The following is a 21,456-nucleotide window of genomic DNA, read 5'->3' on the forward strand; positions in this document are numbered from 1 at the left end:
GCTACTCCTCTCAGGCCCTTAACACCTATTTCTAAAGGGAGAGGGTGTAACATCCTCTCTCAGAGGAAATCCTTTGTTCTGCTTTCCTGGGACTCAGGAACAGTGGGCTGACGTCAAAGGCTGCAGGTGAAGTCCTGTAGCCTAGACACACCACTTGAAGCACCACTTCCAGCACTGGCACGACCAGCAGTTGGCAGCCTAAGTCACCGCAGGATAGAGTGTGGCTCTGCCTTCATGGAGTATCATGCTACCTGTTCCAGGTACATGGTGTGGCTCATACACCCAGGTGAGAGGATGTTAACTGCCACACCCCAGGTGCAACTTTACTGGGCACAAAGCCCCTCCAGAACCAATAGAGAGATACATCCATTCACCCAATCCTTGGCAGGATGAAGCACTCTGGGCACAAAGCCCCCTCCAGAACCAGTGGAGAGATATATCCACTCACCCAATCCTTGGCAGGATGAAGGACTCTGGGCACAAAGCCCTCTCCAGAACCAGTGGAGAGATACATCCACTCACCCAGTCCTTGGCAGGATGGAGCACTCAGGGCACAAAGCCCCCTCCAGAGCCAGTGGAACATGTCACCCACTTGAGAGACTGTGGCTTTGCACTCCCCAGGACCAAGCAGTGGGCAAACCACCCACTTGAGAGTCTTGAGAGACTGTGGCTTTGCACTCCCAGGACCAAGCAGTGGGTAACCCACCCACTTGAGAGACTTGAGAGACTGTGGCTTTGCACTCCCCAGGACCGAGCAGTGGGTAACCCACCCACTTGAGAGACTTGAGAGGCTGTGGCTTTGCACTTCCCAGGACCGAGCAGTGTCCAGTGCACACACTTGAGAGACTTGAGAGACTGTGGCTTTGCACTCCCCAAGAGCAAGCATTGGGCAACCCACCCACTTGAGAGACTGTGGCTTTGCACTCCCCAGGACCAAGCAGTGAGCATGGGGCCCCCTCGAGGAGCAGTGGCGTCGTACCATCTTCCGGCTGAGGTGCCCCACCTCCTCTTACCCCTGAGGTGCCTGTGTTTTTTCGACCTGATGCCCCTGCAGTGTTCCCTCCGTTTTGAGGCAGGTGTCATGTGTGGGCTTCGCCCATGCTTTTTGGGACCACTGGTCCACGGACATTTACAAGGTACAGTGTACGGCCTTGTGTACATAATGTAAAAATGTGTATATACTGATTATTTGCTGTTCTCTTGATATATCTGAATGTTCCAATATACAACTGGTTGGACTCATTTCCTTTTGTCCTTGCGTTCTTCCAGGGGGTGACAGGGTGTATCTGTATTGTTGGATATGTTTGTGTGTATGGTGCTGTGGGTGAGGGTGGGGGGTGGGGTTGTTGCATGCTGCGTGTGTGTGTCACTCTCTTTTCCCTCCTTCCCTCCCCTGTGTGCTAGGTGCAGTACTCACTGTTGTCGCCGCCTTCTTTCTACTTTGTGGTGTATTAGTTAATACACCAACATGGGGAGGATCTGCAATTCGGGCTCCATGGCGTCCTGGTTCTTCGTGGAGTGTCGAGAGGTGAGTGCTTTCCCTTCCAAAGACTGTTTCCGCTGTGCTTTTGATATCATTGGTACCGCCCCGGAAAAGCTGGTGAATTGGTGCCTTGTAATACAGTGGGTGGTACATTGTCTTCAGCCAGTCTGTTGGCAGTGACAGCCGCGGTGTTTGATGCTACCGCTGTGGCGATCGGAGTGAATGGCTGTCTATGTTGGCGGTTTCCCCCATGCTCGTGAACCCATTTTTTTTACCGCTGGCCTGTTGGCGGTGTTACTGCCGCTTTAACTCCGACCGCCAGGGTTGTAATGAGAGCCATAATGTTCCTCTATAATCATTTTATGGGCAAAACAGTACAGTGTTGATCAAAAAGTTTTATGGTGGCCTACTCAGTACTTGGGCTGGGAAGTAAAGTTCATCCTCAAACTCAGGTGGTTCGCCCGGAAGTTGGTCAGAAAAAGAGCTTGATTCTTAGCAATCACACTCATCCTCCTCCTGTGGTATTTGTATGAAGTGTTGATTTGTTTTAATCATGGTCAATCACTCCACATTTTGAGGTGAAAGACTGGTTCTTCTGACTGTGACAACTGTGTCAGGTGCACTGAACACACACTCTTACTACCAGACAAGCCTACCAAGCTCTAGAAAGTACTGAATCTTCCCATACTAATTGACCAATGGATTTTGAGCTACATAGACATCTTTGGGGCCATCCAAATAGTCCTGTAGCATCCTCTGATTGTCCAATGGGGCTGTCACTTGCTCAACCTCTTTTGCCTTTCGTGTCTGCACTTGAATTAAACCCTGCCACTTGAAACTAAGCCATTACAGATATTGGATCTGATTCTTCTGTTGCTATTGTTGCTGCTGTTCTTGATTCTGGTGTTGGCTATTGTGAGACAACAGCACTGCCCCCTCTGGAGGATGAAGGCTGCATGCCATTGGGGGCTCTCACTTTCAGCCATTTATTTTCCAGGTCTCTCGCTTGTTCAACAATCCATGGCTTCGATAGTGAAACATCCCCTTCTAAACAGGGAATTTAAGTGGCCAGTAATTTTTTGTCCTGTGCATCAAGTGTTGTGGCACAGGTGTACTCTTTGGCGAGCACAATAGCTCTTTGCAGCCATGGATTATGAGCAGAGTAGAGGATTAAGCTCTGTACCAACTCATGAGCTTCTCTCTTCTCTTTCACACAGTGAACCTTTGAGACACCTTTTTTAATTGGTCCTGCAGCAGATGCAACAATAGGATAGCTTGGCTTATCGTACTGTCTTCATTGACTACCCATGTGAAAATCTTAAAAGAAAGTAGCATCTGGTGTCAGGCGTTTGACCTGGTCCCATTTGTCCACCTCCATGTTCATGCTTTTCTTAATTGCATCTCCTCCTCTTTGAATGACATAGGGCCTTATTATCATAGACAAAAGACCGCATTTGTATCAACATCTCTACCAAGAAATACTACCTGCGTCGATGGCGGGAGAAAGAAAAGGTGATGCCAGTGGGAGCCCAGCCACCTTTCTCACCAATTTGAATGTGCCTTATCACCAAGGCCTGAACTCCATGTCTGAGTTGGCTGGTTGGAGGAGAATGGGTGAAAACTTATCTTTTTACCACATTCCACACCCGTCGTTGACTGGACATGACTGGACATGACTGGACAACACCTGCTGTCACTGCTGTCACAGACCCACAGAGAAAACATGACCCCCCCCATCACTGGACTCGAAGGTAGGGATGTTGCATTGGGTTGGGTGGATGCTGCACTGGAAGTTGAGAACACATCAGACATATCACATGTCACAGTAACTTTTTAAAGTTACTGTGACATGAATATGTCAGAGACACAAGTAGGGCAGACACGGATGGGACACACAGGTACACATACACATCTGTCATTATGGTGCCAGTAATTATTGGCAAATTAATGCTGGCACCACAATGACAGTACATTCACACCTGTCAATTGTGGCCGTGTGTGCACATTGCCAGGGGAGCTGTACCTGTCATTTTGTGCTGCAAGTTGTGTGTGTGAGTCAGAATGTGTATGTATTCAATGTGATTGGGTGGGTGAGGGGGTGGGAGCTGGAGTGGGTGCTGTGGCTGTGTCCGTATGTGTGCTACTCACATATGACTGTGAATGTTGTGTTGCGTTTTCTGGTGCTGTGTGGTTGTCATTTTCATGATGTGTGTAGTTGTTTAGTTGTTTGTGTGTGTTAGTGTGTTGTGTAGATGAGTTTTTAGTTGTGTTGGTTGTTGTGGTTGTGTCATGTGTGGGTGAAGCGTCAATTGTAAATATATGCTGTGTCATGGATGTCCCTCAATGTTTGTGTGTGCCATGTATGTGTTGTATTGTGGTGGAATGGCAATTGATACAGGTGTGTATGTGGTGTGTTGTGTCAAGTGTAGTGCAGGGGGTACATATGGCAAAGGTACAGTGAAGTGTGTGTTTAACTTACCTCTATTCCACAGCCACTGCTGTTGTCTACTGTCCATTGGGCCCTGCATTGTCCAGCCCATGTCTAAATCATAAAAAGGAGTGCTTGTAGAAGATGGTGGAGTACCTTTGCTTTTTCTTCTTGTAGGTGAGGAAGCCAATGGTTCAAGAAGAGGTGCATTCTTTCTCAGCATGAAGCTCAACCTCCTGTTCAACTCCTACTTCAGGAAGATTTACTATTGCTACTCTTAACTTTTGCTTTGCTCAGCTTCTGAGACAAATCCAATTCAAACTCACTGCTCATCACCATGATTGCAGTGGCTGCCTTGCTGAGAGACATGGCTTTGGGCTTAGTTAGCGGTGGTGCTGTTGATACTGTAGTGCTGCTCCCAGGTTGCTGCTCAGAGGAAGGTGTGAGAAGGCACTTGTTTCCTGATAAAGATTTGGGGCGGCACATCAGCGGTGGAAATCTGCTTCTTCTTCTCCTCATCACTGGCCATTTTCTTGGCAGGACCTTTCTTTGGGACGAACTTCAAGCTCTGTCAGTTGGCAGAGGCACTTAGCTATGCAAGCAGAAAAGTCTGGAGGACTCACGTGTTGTGGTCATGGCACTTGTGCTTGCCTTCTATCTGGCAGTACTATATGGGTGATGTCTCTTGTCCACCTAAAAGCAAACAGGCAAGAAATACATTTTGCCAAAGATGGCATTTTTGAAGTCTGAATTATTCACAGTACAGACAAAATAATTGTGTGTGGTTTCTCATTATTCAATACAATTGGCAACAATAGTGAAGCCATTCCAAAGTCAAATAACACTATATAACATAATATTTAATTTTCAATAAGGATAACAACATACAAATGTAACTGTTTGCTTTATGTGCATCTGAGGGGAGACACCTGTGGCAGGCAGGGGTGTCCCAGGGAAAATGGAATAACCCTTAAAAAAATTAATGCTGGTGTGCACCTATGGCAGGCAGGGTGTCCAGGGCAAACTGAATAATTTTGCTTATGACAGACATGGGTTCAAGGAGAAAAATGGAATAATCCTTCAAAAAGAAATGTTGGTTTGAGCTAATGGCAGGCAGGGGAAAGTAGAATAAACCGTAAAAATGAATGCTGGTATGTGCCTGTCTGCGTGCATGTGGTGAGCTAGGTGTCCAGGCGAAAATAAGTAAAGACAATCCTTAAAAAAATAATGCTGGTAGGCAGCAGGCACCTATGGCAGGAATGGGGTGGATGGAGGGAAAATGTAAAGTATATATAAATATATAATTAAAAAATATCCAGAAATGAAAAAGGCAAAAAAATGAAATAAATAAAAAAGTTAAATGCAGGTGTACTAGGGGACTATGAGGAACCCATTGGGAGGCAAGGTACAAGGTAAAAGTGGGAAAAAATTATATAATAATAAAGACTGTTCACACATATAGTATACTATAATGATCCTAAAGCACAATAAACTAATTTCAGGGAAATGTAAAAAAAAAACAGAAAGAAAAAGGCGTAGCCCTCTCCTATCAATCACCCTAGAAATTGGCTTAGGAAAAAAAGGATTTACATTCTGGCTTAGTGCACAAAATAGCAGCGGCCAACATGCTTAACCACCAAGAAGCAAGGAGGCATGGACAACAAAGAGCGCGTGCAGTCCTATGGTCCACATAGTCAAACAGCAAGCAAGAAGGCATGGACCACAAAGTAGAACACATGGAGGCCTATGGCAAAAGCACACTGGCAGTCTGCACAAAATGGCTGCCGACCACATGTTCAAAGAGCAACAACAGTAAGCAAGGAGACATTGGATAACAAAGAACACATGCAGGCATATGACAAATCACACTGGCTGGCTGCACAAAACTGCTACCAGCCACATGGTCAAACAACAACTGCAAGCAAGTAGGCATTGGAGAAGAAAGAACACATGCAGGCCTATGACAAAAGCACACTGACTGCCTTTACAGAATGGCCACCGTCCACATGGGCAACCAAAAACAACAAGCAAGGAGGCATGAACAACACAGAAAACATGCAGGCCTTTGGAAAAAGCACACTAGTTGCCTACACAAAATGGCCACCAGCCACATGGTCAAACAAAAAGCAAGGATACATGGACAGCAAAGAAGAACACATATAGGCCTATGGCAAAAGCACACTGGCTGCACAAAATGGCCATCAGCCACATGTTTACACAAAAGCAAGCAAGGAGGCATTAGTGAACAATGAACACATTCAGGTCTGTGGCAAATCCACACTGACTACGTAAACAGAATGGCCGCCGGCCACAGTAGTCAAAACAACAACAATCACAAACAAGGAGACACTGGAGAACAAAGAACACATGCAGGCCTCTGGCAAAAGCACACTGGCTGGCTACAATAAATAGTCACAGGCCACATGGTCAAACAACAAGCAAGGAGGCATGAACAACAAAGGAAAAATTCAGGCCCATGGACACTGACTTCACCAAATGGCCCTCAGCTACATGACACGGAGAACAAAGACACATGGTAGCCTATGCCAGAAACACACACACACAACCACACACACATAAACACACAGTGGCCAAAGGCGGCATGATAACAATGAAGAAAACACTACTGTTAATTAGGCAATGCCAAAAATGAAAATTAAGTGAGCTATAAAACATTTACAACACACATCCTACCAAGACATTCAAGATAAACCCCACCAAAATACACTTTTCACAGAAAGAATGTGAAATGCAAAACAAAAATTAAATCCAATGCCATCCTTGGCTTAAATTATGGTTTGAAATACCATCTCGCACAGAAACAGTTATTTCATGTACCCATGACTAGTACTGGCCAGATGGCCCATGGTCCAACCAGGCCGCATAATAAAATAAATGAAAAGTGCAATTTCAACAAGTATGGAGAAAATGTACTAAGTCGTGCAAACTTTTTCCCTTACAACAGATAAAAAATGAAATTCAAAATAATAACTAGGCCCTAACTGAAAAACCAGGAAACCCTCCACAAACACAATCAAATTTAAAAATCATTGAAAAGTACAAATAAATGCTGGTGTATGCCTTCCATCAAACAAAATACAGCCTTGTACAATATTCATTCAACATGCTTGGTGTATCACAAAAAAAAATTCCTAAAGATCCAATGGTATGTATGCAGCAGCAATTGCAGACAAAGAGAGTTATGCTTCCAACCTGAAATCCAAACAAAAAGTGACCAGGAGATGGACAGGACAAAGCACTGGGAGGAGCTTCCTGGACAGGAAGAGGATGTAGAAATCTCCGGGGCATTTCCTTCTTGTTGAAAAACCCCCCCAAATAAAAAGTGCTTTTTACACTAACAACCTGAACGGTGTGTTGGAGTAGCATATTCACTTGCAGAAGTGTTTTTGAGTGGATTCCAGGCCGTAACATTAGCCTGCACAAGCACTCCATGGTGCACAGTGCCGCTGAATCCGAGGAGACCCACTCAGCCAGCTTGCACTGTACATGGGCTTCAGGTCTCATCCATGGACTTTGCATTGTCCCCCCTCAAGTTTTGTTATGCATTGAGTAGATTTTGCTGCTTCCCAAGTAGAGAATCTGCTTGAGAAGCAGCTGCAGCTGCTCGTGCTCATCTGCGTCAAGAAAATGGTTCCAGAAGACTCAGTGGTGACTAGAAGCCATAGAATGACACATAAATCTCAAGTGTGCTTGTTAGCAGCCAGCAAATCTCACCACGTTCGCCAGTGCATTCCAAAAGAACTCTTGCAGGTCCCAATGGAAATATAATTCACCCATGTACTGGATGGCAGAATTTAGTGGGAACTCTGTGTTACACAGGAAGAGCAGAGTTCATAAATTCTGCCACCTCTACAAGCAGAATTATATTGCCACCTATGCCTAACTGTAGGAAAGTACCATCTTGCCTGGCATGTTACCCCCATTTTTACTTGTGTGTGTGTTTGTTTTTGCCTGTGTCACTGGGATCCTGCTAGCCAGGACCCCAGTGCTCATAAGTTGTGCCCTGTATGTGTTCCCTGTGTGGTGCCTAACTGTATCACTGAGGCTCTGCTAACCAGAACCTCAGTGTATATGCTCTCTCTGCTTTTAACATTGTCACTGCAGGCTACGACTAAGTTTACCAATTCTGATTGGCACACTGGAACACCGTTATAATTCCCTAGTACATGGTACCTAGGTAGCCAGGGTATTGGGGTTCCAAGAGATCCTTATGGGCTGCAACATTTATTTTGCCACCCATAGGGAGCTCAGACAATTCTTACACAGGACTGCCACTGCAGCCTGAATGAAATAACATCTACGTTATTTCACAGCCATTTTACACTGCACTTAAGCAACTTATAAGTCACCTATATGTCTAACCCTCACTAACTGAAATTAGGTGCAAAGTTACTTAGTGTGAGGGCACCCTGGCACTAGCCAAGGTGCCCCCACATTGTTCAGGGCAAATTCCCCTGACTTTGTGAGTGCAGAGATACTATTACACGCGTAAACTACATATAGGTCAATACCTATGTGTAGCTTCACAATGGTAACTCCGAACATGGCCATGTAACATGTCTAGGATCATGGAATTGTCACCCCAACAATTCCATGCTTCCCCGGGGCTCCTGTATGGACCCCGGGTACTGCCAAACTAGCTCTCTGGGGTTTTCTCTGCAGCTACCACTGCTGCCAATACTCAGACAGGTTTCTGCCCTCTTGGGGTCTGGGCAGCCCAGTCCCAGGAAGGAAGAACAAAGGATTTCCTCTGAGAGAGGGTGTTACACCCTCTCCTTTTGGAAATAGGTGTTAAGGGCTGGGAAGGAGTAGCCTCCCCCAGCCTCTGGAAATGCTTTGAAGGGCACAGGTGGTGCCCTCCTTGCATAAGCCAGTCTACACCGGTTCAGAGAGCCCCCAGCCCCTGCTCTGGTGCAAAACTGGACAAAGGAAAGGGGAGTGACCACTCCCCTGTCCATCACCACCCCAGGGGTGGTGCCCAGAGCTCCACCAGTGTGTCCCAGACCTCTGCCATCTTGGATGCAGAGGTGTGAGGGCACAATGGAGACCTCTGCGTGGCCTGTGCCAGCAGGTGACGTCAGAGACCCCTCCTGATAAGCCCTTACCTGGTTAGGTAGCCAATCCTCCTCTGAGGGCTAATTAGGGTCTCTCCTGTGGGTTTCTCACCAGATAACAAATGCAAGAGCTCACCAGAGTTCCTCTGCACTTTTCTCTTCGACTTCTGACAAGGATTGACCGCTGACTGCTCCAGGACACCTGCAAAACTGCAACAAAGTAGCAAGAAGACTACCTGCAACATTGTAGCACCTCATCCTGCCGGCTTTCTCGACTGTTTCCTGGTGGTGCATGCTCTGAGGGATGTGTGCCTTCACCATGCACTGGAAGCCAAGAAGAAATCTCCCATGGGCCGATGGAATCTCCCCCCTGCCAACGCAGGCTCCAAACTTCTGCATCACTGGTCCTCTGGGTCCCCTCTCATCTTGGCGAACGTGGTCCCTGGAACACAGGAGCTAGATCCCAGTGTCCCCGACAGTCCAGTGACCCTTCTGTCCAAATTTGGTGGAGGTAAGTCCTTGCCTCTGACGCAGACAGTAATCCTGTGTACTGCGTGGACTGCAGCAGCTAGGACTTCTGTGCACTTTTGCAAGACTTCCTTTGTGCACAGCACAGCCCAGGTCCCCAGCCCTCCGTCCTGCGTTGCCCAACTCGCTGAGTTGGACTCCGACTTCGAGGGACCCCCTTTTGTTGTGCTGAGACAACCGCCATGCTCAGATCTTCTGAATGCCTGGTCAGGTGCTTCTGCGGGTGCTGCCTGCTTCTATGTGGGATCTCCGTGTAGCTGAGCACCCCCTCTGTCTCCTCCTCCAAGGGGCAACCTCCTGGTCCTTCCTTGGCCCTGGCAGCATCCAAAACCTTCAACCATGATTCTTGCAGCTAGCAAGGCTTGTTTGTGGCCTTTCTGCGTGGAAACAACTCTGCTTCCTCCAACAAGCTGTGGGACATCTTCTGACCAAAGAAGAAGTTCCTGGCACCTTCTGTTGTTGCAGACTCTTTGGCTTCTTAAACCCAGAGGCAGCCCTTTTGCACCTTCATCCGGGGTTTAGTGGGCTCCTGGCCCCTCTGGAAACTTGCGTGACTCTTGGACTTGGTCCCCTCCTTTGCAGGTCCTCAGGTCCAGGAATCCGTCTTCAGTGTTTTGCAGTCAGTTGTTGTCTTTGAAGAATCCCCTATCTCGACTATACTGTATTTTTCAGGTAGTATGATAACTTCACTCCTACTTTTTAGGGTCTTGGGGTGGGGTATCTTGGACACCCTTAGTGTTTTCTTACACTCCCAGCAACCCTCAACGTACTACACTAGGTCTGGGGTCCATTCATGGTTCGCATTTCACTTTTGGAGTATATGGTTTGGGTTCCCCCAGGCCTATTGTCTCCTATTGCATTCTATTGTGTTCTACAGTGTTTGCCACTACTATTCTAACTGTTTACTTACCTGATTTTGGTTTGTGTGTATATTTTGTGTATTTTACTTACCTCCTATGGGAGTATATCCTCTGAGATACTTTTGGCATATTGTCACTAAAGTAAAGTACCTTTATTTTTAGTAACTCTGAGTATTGTGTTTCTTATGATATAGTGCTATATGATATAAGTGGTATAGTAGGAGCTTTGCATGTCTCCTAGTTCAGCCTAAGCTGCTCTGCTATAGCTACCTCTATCAGCCTAAGCTGCTAGAACGCTTCTAATCTACTATTAAGGGATAATTGGACCTGGCACAAGGTGTAAGTACCACAAGGTACCCCCTATAAGCCAGGCCAGCCTCCTGCACTCACCAAAAGCAATTACTCCACAGCCTGCACAGAAGTAAAGGGTTTAATGAACAACAGTGAGCTCATTCAACAACACATCAATACAAAACCTTTTGGTGATAGCACTGTAAGAAGATTTTCCTTCCTAACATTCCGTTATGACCATACCAGGAATAGGAGACAGAATGATGCCTAAAAGTCTGTCCCGAATAGAGTTAATCAGAGAAGCACATGAGGGGCTGGTTTCTACACACACACAGAGGAATCAATGCGTCTGTAGAAATGCTATTGGTAGAGTAATCAATACAAAAAGGCTAGGCACTATGCTAGACAATGTGACATTTGCCATCAGTTTAAGCCCTCTCTGGTCAAAAGGTATCTGCAAGGTCCCTTCATGATCTCAAATACTCCTTTCTAGGTGATTCACCTGGACCATGCTGGTCCCCTAATTTCAGCCAAATGATATAAATATATATTGGTAGCTGTTTATTTATGTTTTTGATTCCTATGGGTTTGGCCACAGAGAAATGCAAATGCTTCAGCAGTTGTAAAGGATTTGCAGTTCCTTGTGCCGATGGGGGCAGTTCATTCATTTCATTCAGATAACGTTGTGGTTTTTGCCCCTAAGGCTTACCGGGATTCAATGTCTGCTCTCGGATTTTGTCTTGATTTCAGCAATCCTTTCTAAGTTTAATTGAACAGCATTGTAGAGAGGATCAATGGCATGATTAAACAAACTTTAGCAGCTAGGGTGTTAGATTTAGGTCTAGGTTGGTACCATAATCTGTATGTAGTTCAGAAAGAATTGAATTCTTCCCTAGATGAGTATTGGGAGCATGCTTTCCATACAAAGTACCTTTGCAGATGCCTCACTTAGATGATTCTGGGAAAGTGGCGAATGATAATAAATTTGACTTATAGAAACATCTGAATTTATTCAAGAAGTCTGAGACAAGCTGTCAAATACAAAAAACTCTGACACCGCCACCTGTGAAGAGAAGGTTATCACTGGAGTCATGGGTGGGTTCCCAAAGTAGGGAGGCTAGTCTGGGAAAATATCCATGACAGGCAAACGTTTGAGCCATCCTACTTATCATCTGTCACTGTTTTTGGGGTAAGAGGCAACAGAACCTTCCTCATCTACCTGGAACAAAATGAAACAGATATGTGTCTATCAATCAAGTTACAATTAGGCTGTAAGAGCAAAACTTTTAGACAGTCCATAAGAATGTGCCAATTATCACATAGGGGGTCATTACGACCTCGGCGGTCGAGGCCGTGGGAGACAGAATACCGCCATTGCCGGCGTATTCATGTCTCCCTATTATGACATTTCCGCTGGGCCAGCGGACGGTAACAGTGTTACCGTCCGCTGGCCCAGCGGAAATGTCACATCAACATTGCAGCCTGCTCATAATAGAGCCGGCGGCAATGCTGATGTGCAGCGGGTGCAGTAGCACCCGTCGTGCATTTCACTGCCCAAAATTTGGGCAGTGAAATACGCGACAGGGCTATGCCTGGGGCCCCTGCACTGCCCATGCCAAGTACATGGGCAGTGCAGGGGCCCCCAGGGGCACCCCAAGTCCCCTTACCGCCGGCCTTTCAATGGCGGTGTGTACCGCCACGGACAGGCCGGCGGTCGGGGACTCATAATCCCCAGGGCAGCGGTGCTTGCACCGCTGCCCTGGGGATTATGACCGCCAGGCGGAATCCTGGCGGTATAATGGAGGGGCCGGCGGTATGGCCGTGGGAATTCCGCCACGGTCATAATTGCTGGCGGAACACCACCAACATACCGCCGGCAGCCAGGGTCGTAATGACCCCCATAGTCTTCAGACCACATCTACAATTAATCACTGAATCTATCATTATCATTTTTAATTTCTCACTAGAGTAACATGGGTCAATACCAATCCTTAGCCTTAACAACTCATACCTAATCCAGCGATTAGATAGTACATCCACTTAAGGAAATCATTCCTCATTTTGCCAGGAATTGAGCATAAACTGGACTGAGATTTCCCCTAAATATACTGTCTATTTTACATTCAAGTTTAAAAAAAATTATAGTATCAAACATTTTGCTATTAGATGTAGCATGTGCTGTTGGGAAGTTTATGAGTGCTATAAAAAGGGTTTCAGGGGACTATGAAAAGTGTAGCTAATTATCTACACATGTTATGAAGAGCTGCAGGCCTAAATTAGGGCAACACCCTTTACACCTAGCACATTTTAAGACAACAGTTTTTATTAGGTTTTAGGTATGGTTGTCAGTTTTAAATAATATGTTTGTGTAATCAAGTTATTTTAGCAAAAGTGTATTCTTTGTATTAGACAAAATAGTTAACTAATGGTCTAAATAACCATTTTTTTACTGACACCTTACACATTTTGCAGATACTATGCAAAAATATTTAATTCATCTGCAACCACAAGTGTTTTGCATTTTTTCAGGAACATTAGGTCAGGTTTAGTAAAGGATTTAAATTATTGTTTGGACTGGTTCCGTCATTTTTCCTTTCTTTATTCCCCAGCCTTTTGAAGGATTTCTGATCATATTGCTACTATTTGGCTGTGGTATCATCATCTTTCTTCTGCTTTGCCATCCATGGAAGTTGGAAACATGGAACAACTACATCTAACTAAAAAATTCTGTGGAGACACTTTGGCAATCTGCATGGGACATGCTCTGCTACCCGAGCTCAGTGAGCCCTGGACTCTGACCTTATGCAAAATAAATGACATGCAAGTGAAACTTGTTTTCTAGTGCACTGGTTGCCTAATGGCAGTTTTCCTAGGTCTACATCTGGAACAGTGCCCAGTGGTGTATCTCAAAATGGAACTGATGCTACAACCTTTAGACGAGCACCAGAAACAATGCCAAGCAATACACATATCCATTCTACAGTTAGCTACATAAGACAAAGCAGCATCCCCAGTGGCACTCTGGTTTTATCGAGTGACTTGAACCGGTGCTGTTCCTTGAAGTTCCTGATGGAGCAGTGCCACCAAATGTGACTCAAATGAGCGGTCAAGTGTTGGTCCTTCCTGCACCACAACTTTTGAGAACGTACATGCTCATTATAAACTCCACAAAGATGACAGATTTGCTGCATGTGTATCAGATAACATTGATATGTCCTTTGACAAAGAGTAAGCTTAATAAATAAGTTGACTAATTAAATATAACATGCCTGTCTTCTTCCAGTCATACCACAAAAACATATATTAACTGAACGAAGAAAAGATTTTGCCTTTCTTTTTATGGACTTTTTCTTCTTTTTCTTTTCATACCACTTATTTTTAATTTGGCTTATACCTGTTATCACATTTATGCCTTCTCGCCAACATGTATACTGTAGTCCATATATGTTTAGCTGCTGAAATCAAGAATTACAATTTTGTATGCTTTGCTTCCCATGTTTGTTTTTTATGTATGCAATTCATTTAGGGCGAGATGTATCATCTGATTTTGCACTCGCAAACAGCGAAATCGGCCATTTGCGAGTGCAAAATCGGGGTCTGCAATGCATCAACTGCATTCGCAGACCAATAACAGAAAATCGCAAAAATTGCGATTTTCTGCGTTGCGACCTGGATTGAAAATCCAGGTTGCAATGCAATTCTGCAAAAAATCGTAAATTGCGATTTTTCGCAGAATGGTATTTTGCAAGTGCAAAATACCATGACCTGCAACCAGGTGGTAACCTGGTGCAAAATTAAAAAAATGCAGTAAAACTGCATTTTTAAATTTGATATGTAAAGCACACATACCCTTTTGGCATGTGTGTACTTTACATGTGGAAAAACAAAAAAATGGGGTGCAGGAGAGGGGGCCTTAGGCCCCCTGCACCCTGACCCTTTGCTTTTCCCAAATTGCGATTTCTGTTTCAGAAATCGCAATTTGCGAAATGCAAAAAATTCGCAGCTATGGGCCAATAGGCCCATAGCTGCGAATGAGGCCAGTATCGCAATTCGGTAATTGCATTTGCGATTTTTAAGAAATCGCAATTACCGAATCGCAAATGTGATACATGGCCCTTTGCGAGTCGATAATTGCTATTTCTTAAAAATCGCAATTACCGAATCGCAATGGGCCAGATTCATACATCTGGCCCTTAATGTCTTTATAGATCAAGCTATATTATTTTACATATTGCATATGGATATAAATTATTTTGGATAATTGTAGACAATGTTGAGAGCATGATTCCTCTACACATTTTTCACAGCCCTGTGACATCACATTCAGACATACAAGCCACAGATTACATAAAATCCCTACGTTTAATCTCCATATTAGCTATGCTCTGACTAACTCAGTAAGGTAATTAACAAAGGGCTGGTGCATCATAAGTGGTCATAGAAGTTGTATTACACTGATTAACTCCATAGGTGACAGTTTAAATAGAATTTCTGTAGCAATTTCTTGCAAAGAATGTCTGTACTAAAAGACTGGTCTCACTTGTGAAGCATGAACTTTCTGTAAATATAGAGTCCAATGCATGCATAAGAAAGTCAGCCATTCATATTCAAGATAGAAAGCCAAGGTTTCTTTCACTGCTTCTCAATACGGCATTCCTACTTGAGATTCACATTGGAGGTAGGACTGTCCTTATATTTTAACCACAAGAAAAATAAAATGCCATAACCAATGATCATAAGAATTGATAGACATCTACCAAACAGACTGGAGAACAATGTATGAAAAAGTGAGGGAATTAGCCCACAAACAGTCTTTAAACCAGTCAACTAACCATATTTAATGCACTATGCCAGTGGCTTTTGAGGAATTGAATATGGTGTGAACTAAATTCGCAAACTGAGTTTGACACGGGGTTTGCAGGAATATTTGAATCTCTGATGCAGAACTGGATGTTTCATTTGTAAACATCACATAGGACCCAATATTCAGGAGTGTATGGTGGGCTAGAATGGATGACACAGATGATGTTACCAGTTTACAGCCTAATCCTGGCTTCTAAGTGTTACAGCTCTGTGTAGATTGATGGAATCACAGAGGAGGGAGTGACCAAGAGGATTGGAACACCCAACTGGTAAATGCAGGACTGTCTTGACTGTAACAGTAGAATTCAAATGGTAACTTTCACACATGATGGAGAAAAGAGTTGTGTATTTTTCATACCAACTCAAGGTCTTATAATTCTTTCCCTCATGAAAGTGGAAGATGGTTATGGGCAGTGAGATTACTCAATGTAGGAGTCACATGTTATGTGGGTCTTCTTATACGGAGAACACAGCATCTTTCTTTACATCTATAATTAATAGGGTGTTTCTGACTTCAATTATTCACACTATTCTTTGTGTGGATGTCAGATTGAATACTTCAGTCATTGCACTCTTGTTAATGAGCTGCCAACGCACTTACTAGATTTCAAAGTTTGTAGCACCAAATTTAGCTATTTAATAACTCAAAACTGATTCTGTCCATGTTGCAAAAGATAAAGGCCCTCATTATGACATTGGCGGTAAAAACTGCTTACCGGCGCAGTGACAGCTGCCAAAAGACCGTCCGCCATATTATGACCACAGCTGGATTTCTGTCACAAGTAGGGCAGAAATCTGGCTGTGGCCATACTGACGGATGGCAGTGAGGTGTTCCGTCTTTCATAATACGCCTGGTGGCGGTCTACTGACGGGCGCTGCTTACGGTAGCAGCGCCCAGTCTCCTACTGGAAGTCCCCCTGGATCCAGGTAGGTCTGGTCTCTTCGAAGGGGATGGGGTGGAGGGCATTGTGTGTGTGCATGTATGTGTGAGTGTGTGGGTGAATGCGAATGTGTGTTCAGTGTATATTGCGTGCATGTATGTATGGATTGTGAGTGCGTGTATGTATTGAAATCGGAATGCGTGCCAGTGTGTCTGTTTTAAATTGTGTGCGGATTTGTGTGTGAATGGAAGAATGCATGCGTGTATGTATGTGTGAATGAGTGTGTGTTTGCGTGTGTGTGTGAATGGGGTGGCGTGGATGTTGTTAGGAAAGGTATGGGGGAGTAGGGGCCTCCTATCAGTGACAGGGAAGGAATTCCCTGTCACTGCTAGAGCCTACCGCCATGGTTTTCGTGGTGTTACAAACGCAACAAAAACTATGGCAGTAGGCAGAGTCATAATCCCGCTGGTGGCACATTGGCGGCCGCCATGCTGGAGATGGTTATCTCCAGCATGGCGGCAGCTACCGCCATCGCGGTCGGAGTGGTACATTGGCGGGTTGGCTTCAGCCAACCCGCCAATGTCATAATGTGGCTGTAAGTAACGCCAGCCTATTTGCGGTACTCCCGCCACATTAACGCCGACCGCTGGGGTCATAATGACCACCAAAGTCTTCTCTTAGAAGGTCATGGGCAGATGACATTATGTCCATGCAACAAGAATATACTTGTTTAGAGGGTATTTTCATGCCATTATCAACAACTCTATCTGTTGTTTGCATCTTTTCTCTGTCTATTTTTTATGTTTTCAATGTTTTCTTATTTTGGATTTCATTAAGAATTCCACAACCTGCTACAAGATTGAATCAGTTAACTTTAGCTGGGTGAAGACCCAGAAGGAAATAATTGAAATCCACATCATCACTAGTTGTGAACAGGTGCCATTTTAAAGCATTGGGCTGAAATGTGCTAATCATCATTAGCAAAGTTTACCCACACTGTTTTGTTTATGATCGTCAACATTCAAATAGGAGGCTTTATGTCTGAAAATATTTTAACATTCTTTATATCTCATTGATGTGAAAAGGAAAGGGTTAATGTGTTACCAAGAGAAACTTATCTAAATAGCTGAGATAAAACTGCTAAGTAGGTCCCATGATCTGATATTTAACATTTTTCTTAAACCATACCATCTAGCATAGGATATGCAGCAATATGAACAAAATGATGATTGATTATCCTGACATGCTCTGTGAGAAGACAACTAGAGTTGCAGTACATGAACCACAGGGAATAGCACAGTTGTATTTCTAATGCAATGTCCATTTATTAACAGCAACACTGTACACAGGATAATGATCCAATTTAAGAGGGAAAATACTCCAGTCATTACCATGAAATAGGATCACAGTGCTACAAGATACCTGTCATGAAATCAGCAGTAAACAGAACACCAATGGTGATGCTAAGCAACAGTGGAGTGTGTACTTCATCTAACTAAAAATCAGAATCATTCTTATAAAGTGGTAATTCTTGCAAAGGCATCATGTTAATTACCATTAGCCCAGATGCTGAGTCACATTAAACCATAGTAGTAGTTGAAACGGTCATCAGACTCTTCTGCAGGATCCGGCACTTGGTGTGAAGCTTGAGAAACAAGCCTCCACAGTGTCCAGATTGGAAATCTGGATTTTAGTGTCACTGAGTAGGGAGAGGCTATGAGGTTCCACTCAAAGGCACTTTGGTGGCAAGAGTGATTTGAAGAACGGAATTTACCACATAATGCTTTTTAATGTGCTAGAGAGACACCTTCACACGTTTCTTTGTACCAGGAAGTGAAGACAGAATTATAGTATATGCACCTTCGGCCCCCAGAACTGGAATGGGTGTTGTGTAAGATGGTCCATGCACTTTTTTTCAGGAATTCTTTCTTGATCCCAGCTCATCCACTTTTGGGGGCCACCCGTCAGCATCTATAGAAATCTTACCTTTGCTGGTAGCAAAGGTGAAATGGTTTAAATTATATATATTGCCTCTGATCTCTTAGGTCCTCTGTATAGGAAACAAATGATAATCTTTATCAAATTATTTCTTTTGTGCCCCTTTTCTAGGACTATAAAGATTGAGCACATGCATTGATACTTAGAATAGCATCTCATATGGAACACAACTACCAAATCCTCCTTTACACAAATTATTTAATACTCTCTGAATTCCCTACAGATTATGTTACTGACTCACTCCTGTAATTGGTACTCTATCACCTCAAGTATATAATGCAACATCTCTATATGTTATCTGCATTCAAAAACAGTAATTAGCAGCTATTAAGAGTAGCAGCTGATACCTGTGCCTTGACTTTTCTTATCCTAGAAAGTGCCCTTGAAAGCCCTGGTGGGAGTCACAGTAGAAAAACAGGGCGTTGAGCTCCCTGTTTACTTGCAATAGATTAGCTTCTTGTTCCTTTTTGTTAGCTCTTCGCCAGCAAATAGGATTCTCTTAAGTGTCTATGATTAGGACATTGATCCATTGCTGTCATGTTAGCAGGAGTTCAAAGTATATAAGATATGACTCTGCTACACATGATATTTAGGCAATTTTATTTCATCATGTTTATGTGAAAACAATAAATGTCTTGTAGACAATGTGTTTCACAGAGGCTATTGACTTAGTTGTTATTATTTACATCCAACAGTTAAAAGTATGACCTATTTTAAGAGTTATTAGATCAAGTGACCTAAACAATTTTGAAACGTATTAAAAAAAGAAAAATGATGATTATTAATTTGGGAGCGAGTGAAACTAAACAATACAATAAACAAAATATCTACCTAGATTAAAACACAGTTTATAGAGAATTCCTGCTCTTCCGTTGGAAGCTATTGCACAAGAAGCAGGCATGCCCAAGAAAAAATGGTGTTCGATTTGAGCAGTTTCAACAATGTAAAAACAAATAAAAGGAAAAGTTTAGCGGACAAAAAGATTTCAAAATCAAAAACAATGAGATATTAATTTTTTTAAGTTTAGTTTAAAAAGTGCCTGAAAAAATGAAAATACCAGTCAAAAACCACTGTTTTTGGTTGCCTGAGGCCCAGGTCAAAGTTTTTATCTGCTTATATAGTGTCTGTAATTCTACAATAAAGTATCAAGGGTCTTTTGGTTAAAGTGCCTAATTTAACATGTGCACTAGCCAACTAATGGAAAAAGCCTGCTATCAAACCCTAACTATTATCTTGAACTGCTCCCCACCCTCCGCGCCCCGCCTTCACCAGCCTTTACATGGTGATGCTACCGCCATGTAATCGCCGGCAGAGAAGGTACTTGTAATCCCCAGGACAGCGCTTCTTGCAGCACTGTCCTGGTGGATTACGACCACCAGCACCGCCAATACTGCCAGCCCCGCCAGTGGAGGAGAACTGATGATGATGGTGGTCTGACCGTGGCACAACCACCAAAGTCGTAATGTGGCTGTCAGACCACTGTGGCCCTGGCGGTCTTTATACCACCAGGGTCACAATGAGGCCCTACGTTTTTCTCTCTTTTGTAGATAGATGTTGTAATTTTCCAGACGTCTTCTGTTAGCAAGTCAGTAGGCAATTGTTTTATATTAAACAACTGATAGTGAGGTTTACACTGGGAGGAGAGGTGGCAAAAGGGCATATGAGTCATGAGAAGAACATTCTGGACCACAAAATATCAATAATATGAGTTTTCAAGATCTAGGGGGTCATCAGAATTCCGCCCCCATAATACCGCTCCGCGGTCAGAAGACCGCAGAGGGTATTATGAGTTTTTCCCTGGGCTGGCGGGCGGTCTCCAAAAGACCGCCCGCCAGCCCAGGGAAAAACTCCCTTCCCACGAGGATGCCAGCTCGTAATCGAGCCGGCGGAGTGGGAAGGTGCGACGGGTGCAGTAGCACCCGTCGCGTATTTCAGTGTCTGCAAGGCAGACACTGAAATACCTTGCGGGGCCCTCTTACGGGGGCCCCTGCCGTGCCCATGCCATTGGCATGGGCACGGCAGGGGCCCCCAGGGGCCCCGCGACCCCCCCCTACCGCCATCCTGTTCATGGCGGCTTTCCCGCCATGAACAGGATGGCGGTAGGGGGGGTCAGAATCCCCCATGGCGGCGCAGCAAGCTGTGCCGCCATGGGGGATTCTGAGGGCAGCGGTAAACCGGCGGGAGACCGCCGGTTTACCCTTTCTGACCGCGGCCAAAGCGCCGCGGTCAGAATGCCCTGCGGGGCACCGCCGGTCTGTCGGCGGTGCTCCCGCCGACCCTCGCCCCGGCGGTCGAAGACCGCCGGGGTTAGAATCAGGGCCCTAATGTCTAAACCCAACTGTGCCAGTCTGAGAAACTGGGGAGTTTGCCTATTCCCAGGAGTTTACTGAAATTCTATTGGAGGACTCAGGAGATGAATAAAATGTGCTGCAGCTTAGAATATTGTGAGCATATTAATGTGTGTTACCAGTGTAGCAGCTAGGTTTGGATTATTTTTCCAACTTTCTGATTGGAGACTCACCTTTGAGTTTCCAATGCCTTTCTTCATAAGAAGTTGCCTTCCTGAGAGTTTATTGATTGTTTGCTGAATTCTAAGCTGAGACTGAGAATACTTTTGAGCTGATTATGCAAAGGCATATGCTTGCACATTGATTATATCATCAGTACTTTTTATGGGTATCAAAACTGTCACATTTTCTCTTGCTATTCCAGTTTAATTTAGATTAGGGAATTTCCCTTTACGGAACATGCTTGTTGTTTTATTACAATGCTAACTGTTATTCTAACAAATAGTGCATTCTATTTTATAATCAAATATCGATTGATGGATTTTATTAACCTTTAGTGCTGCGATCCGAAGATTAACACCTAATGAATAATCAATGAAAAACTAAAAGAACTAAAAATAAAAACCTTTATTTCACATTAATTCTCTTTATTGACTGCACTAAAGGACAATTACGATTTAACATGTTGTTGGACTGACAATTATGATTGCTCCTTTCCTTTCATTGTTGATGATCAAAGGTCCATACGTTCAGTGGTGGGG

The sequence above is a fragment of the Pleurodeles waltl genome, chromosome 2_1 (assembly GCF_031143425.1).
Source record: "Pleurodeles waltl isolate 20211129_DDA chromosome 2_1, aPleWal1.hap1.20221129, whole genome shotgun sequence".
NCBI classification, from domain to species: Eukaryota; Metazoa; Chordata; class Amphibia; order Caudata; family Salamandridae; genus Pleurodeles; species Pleurodeles waltl.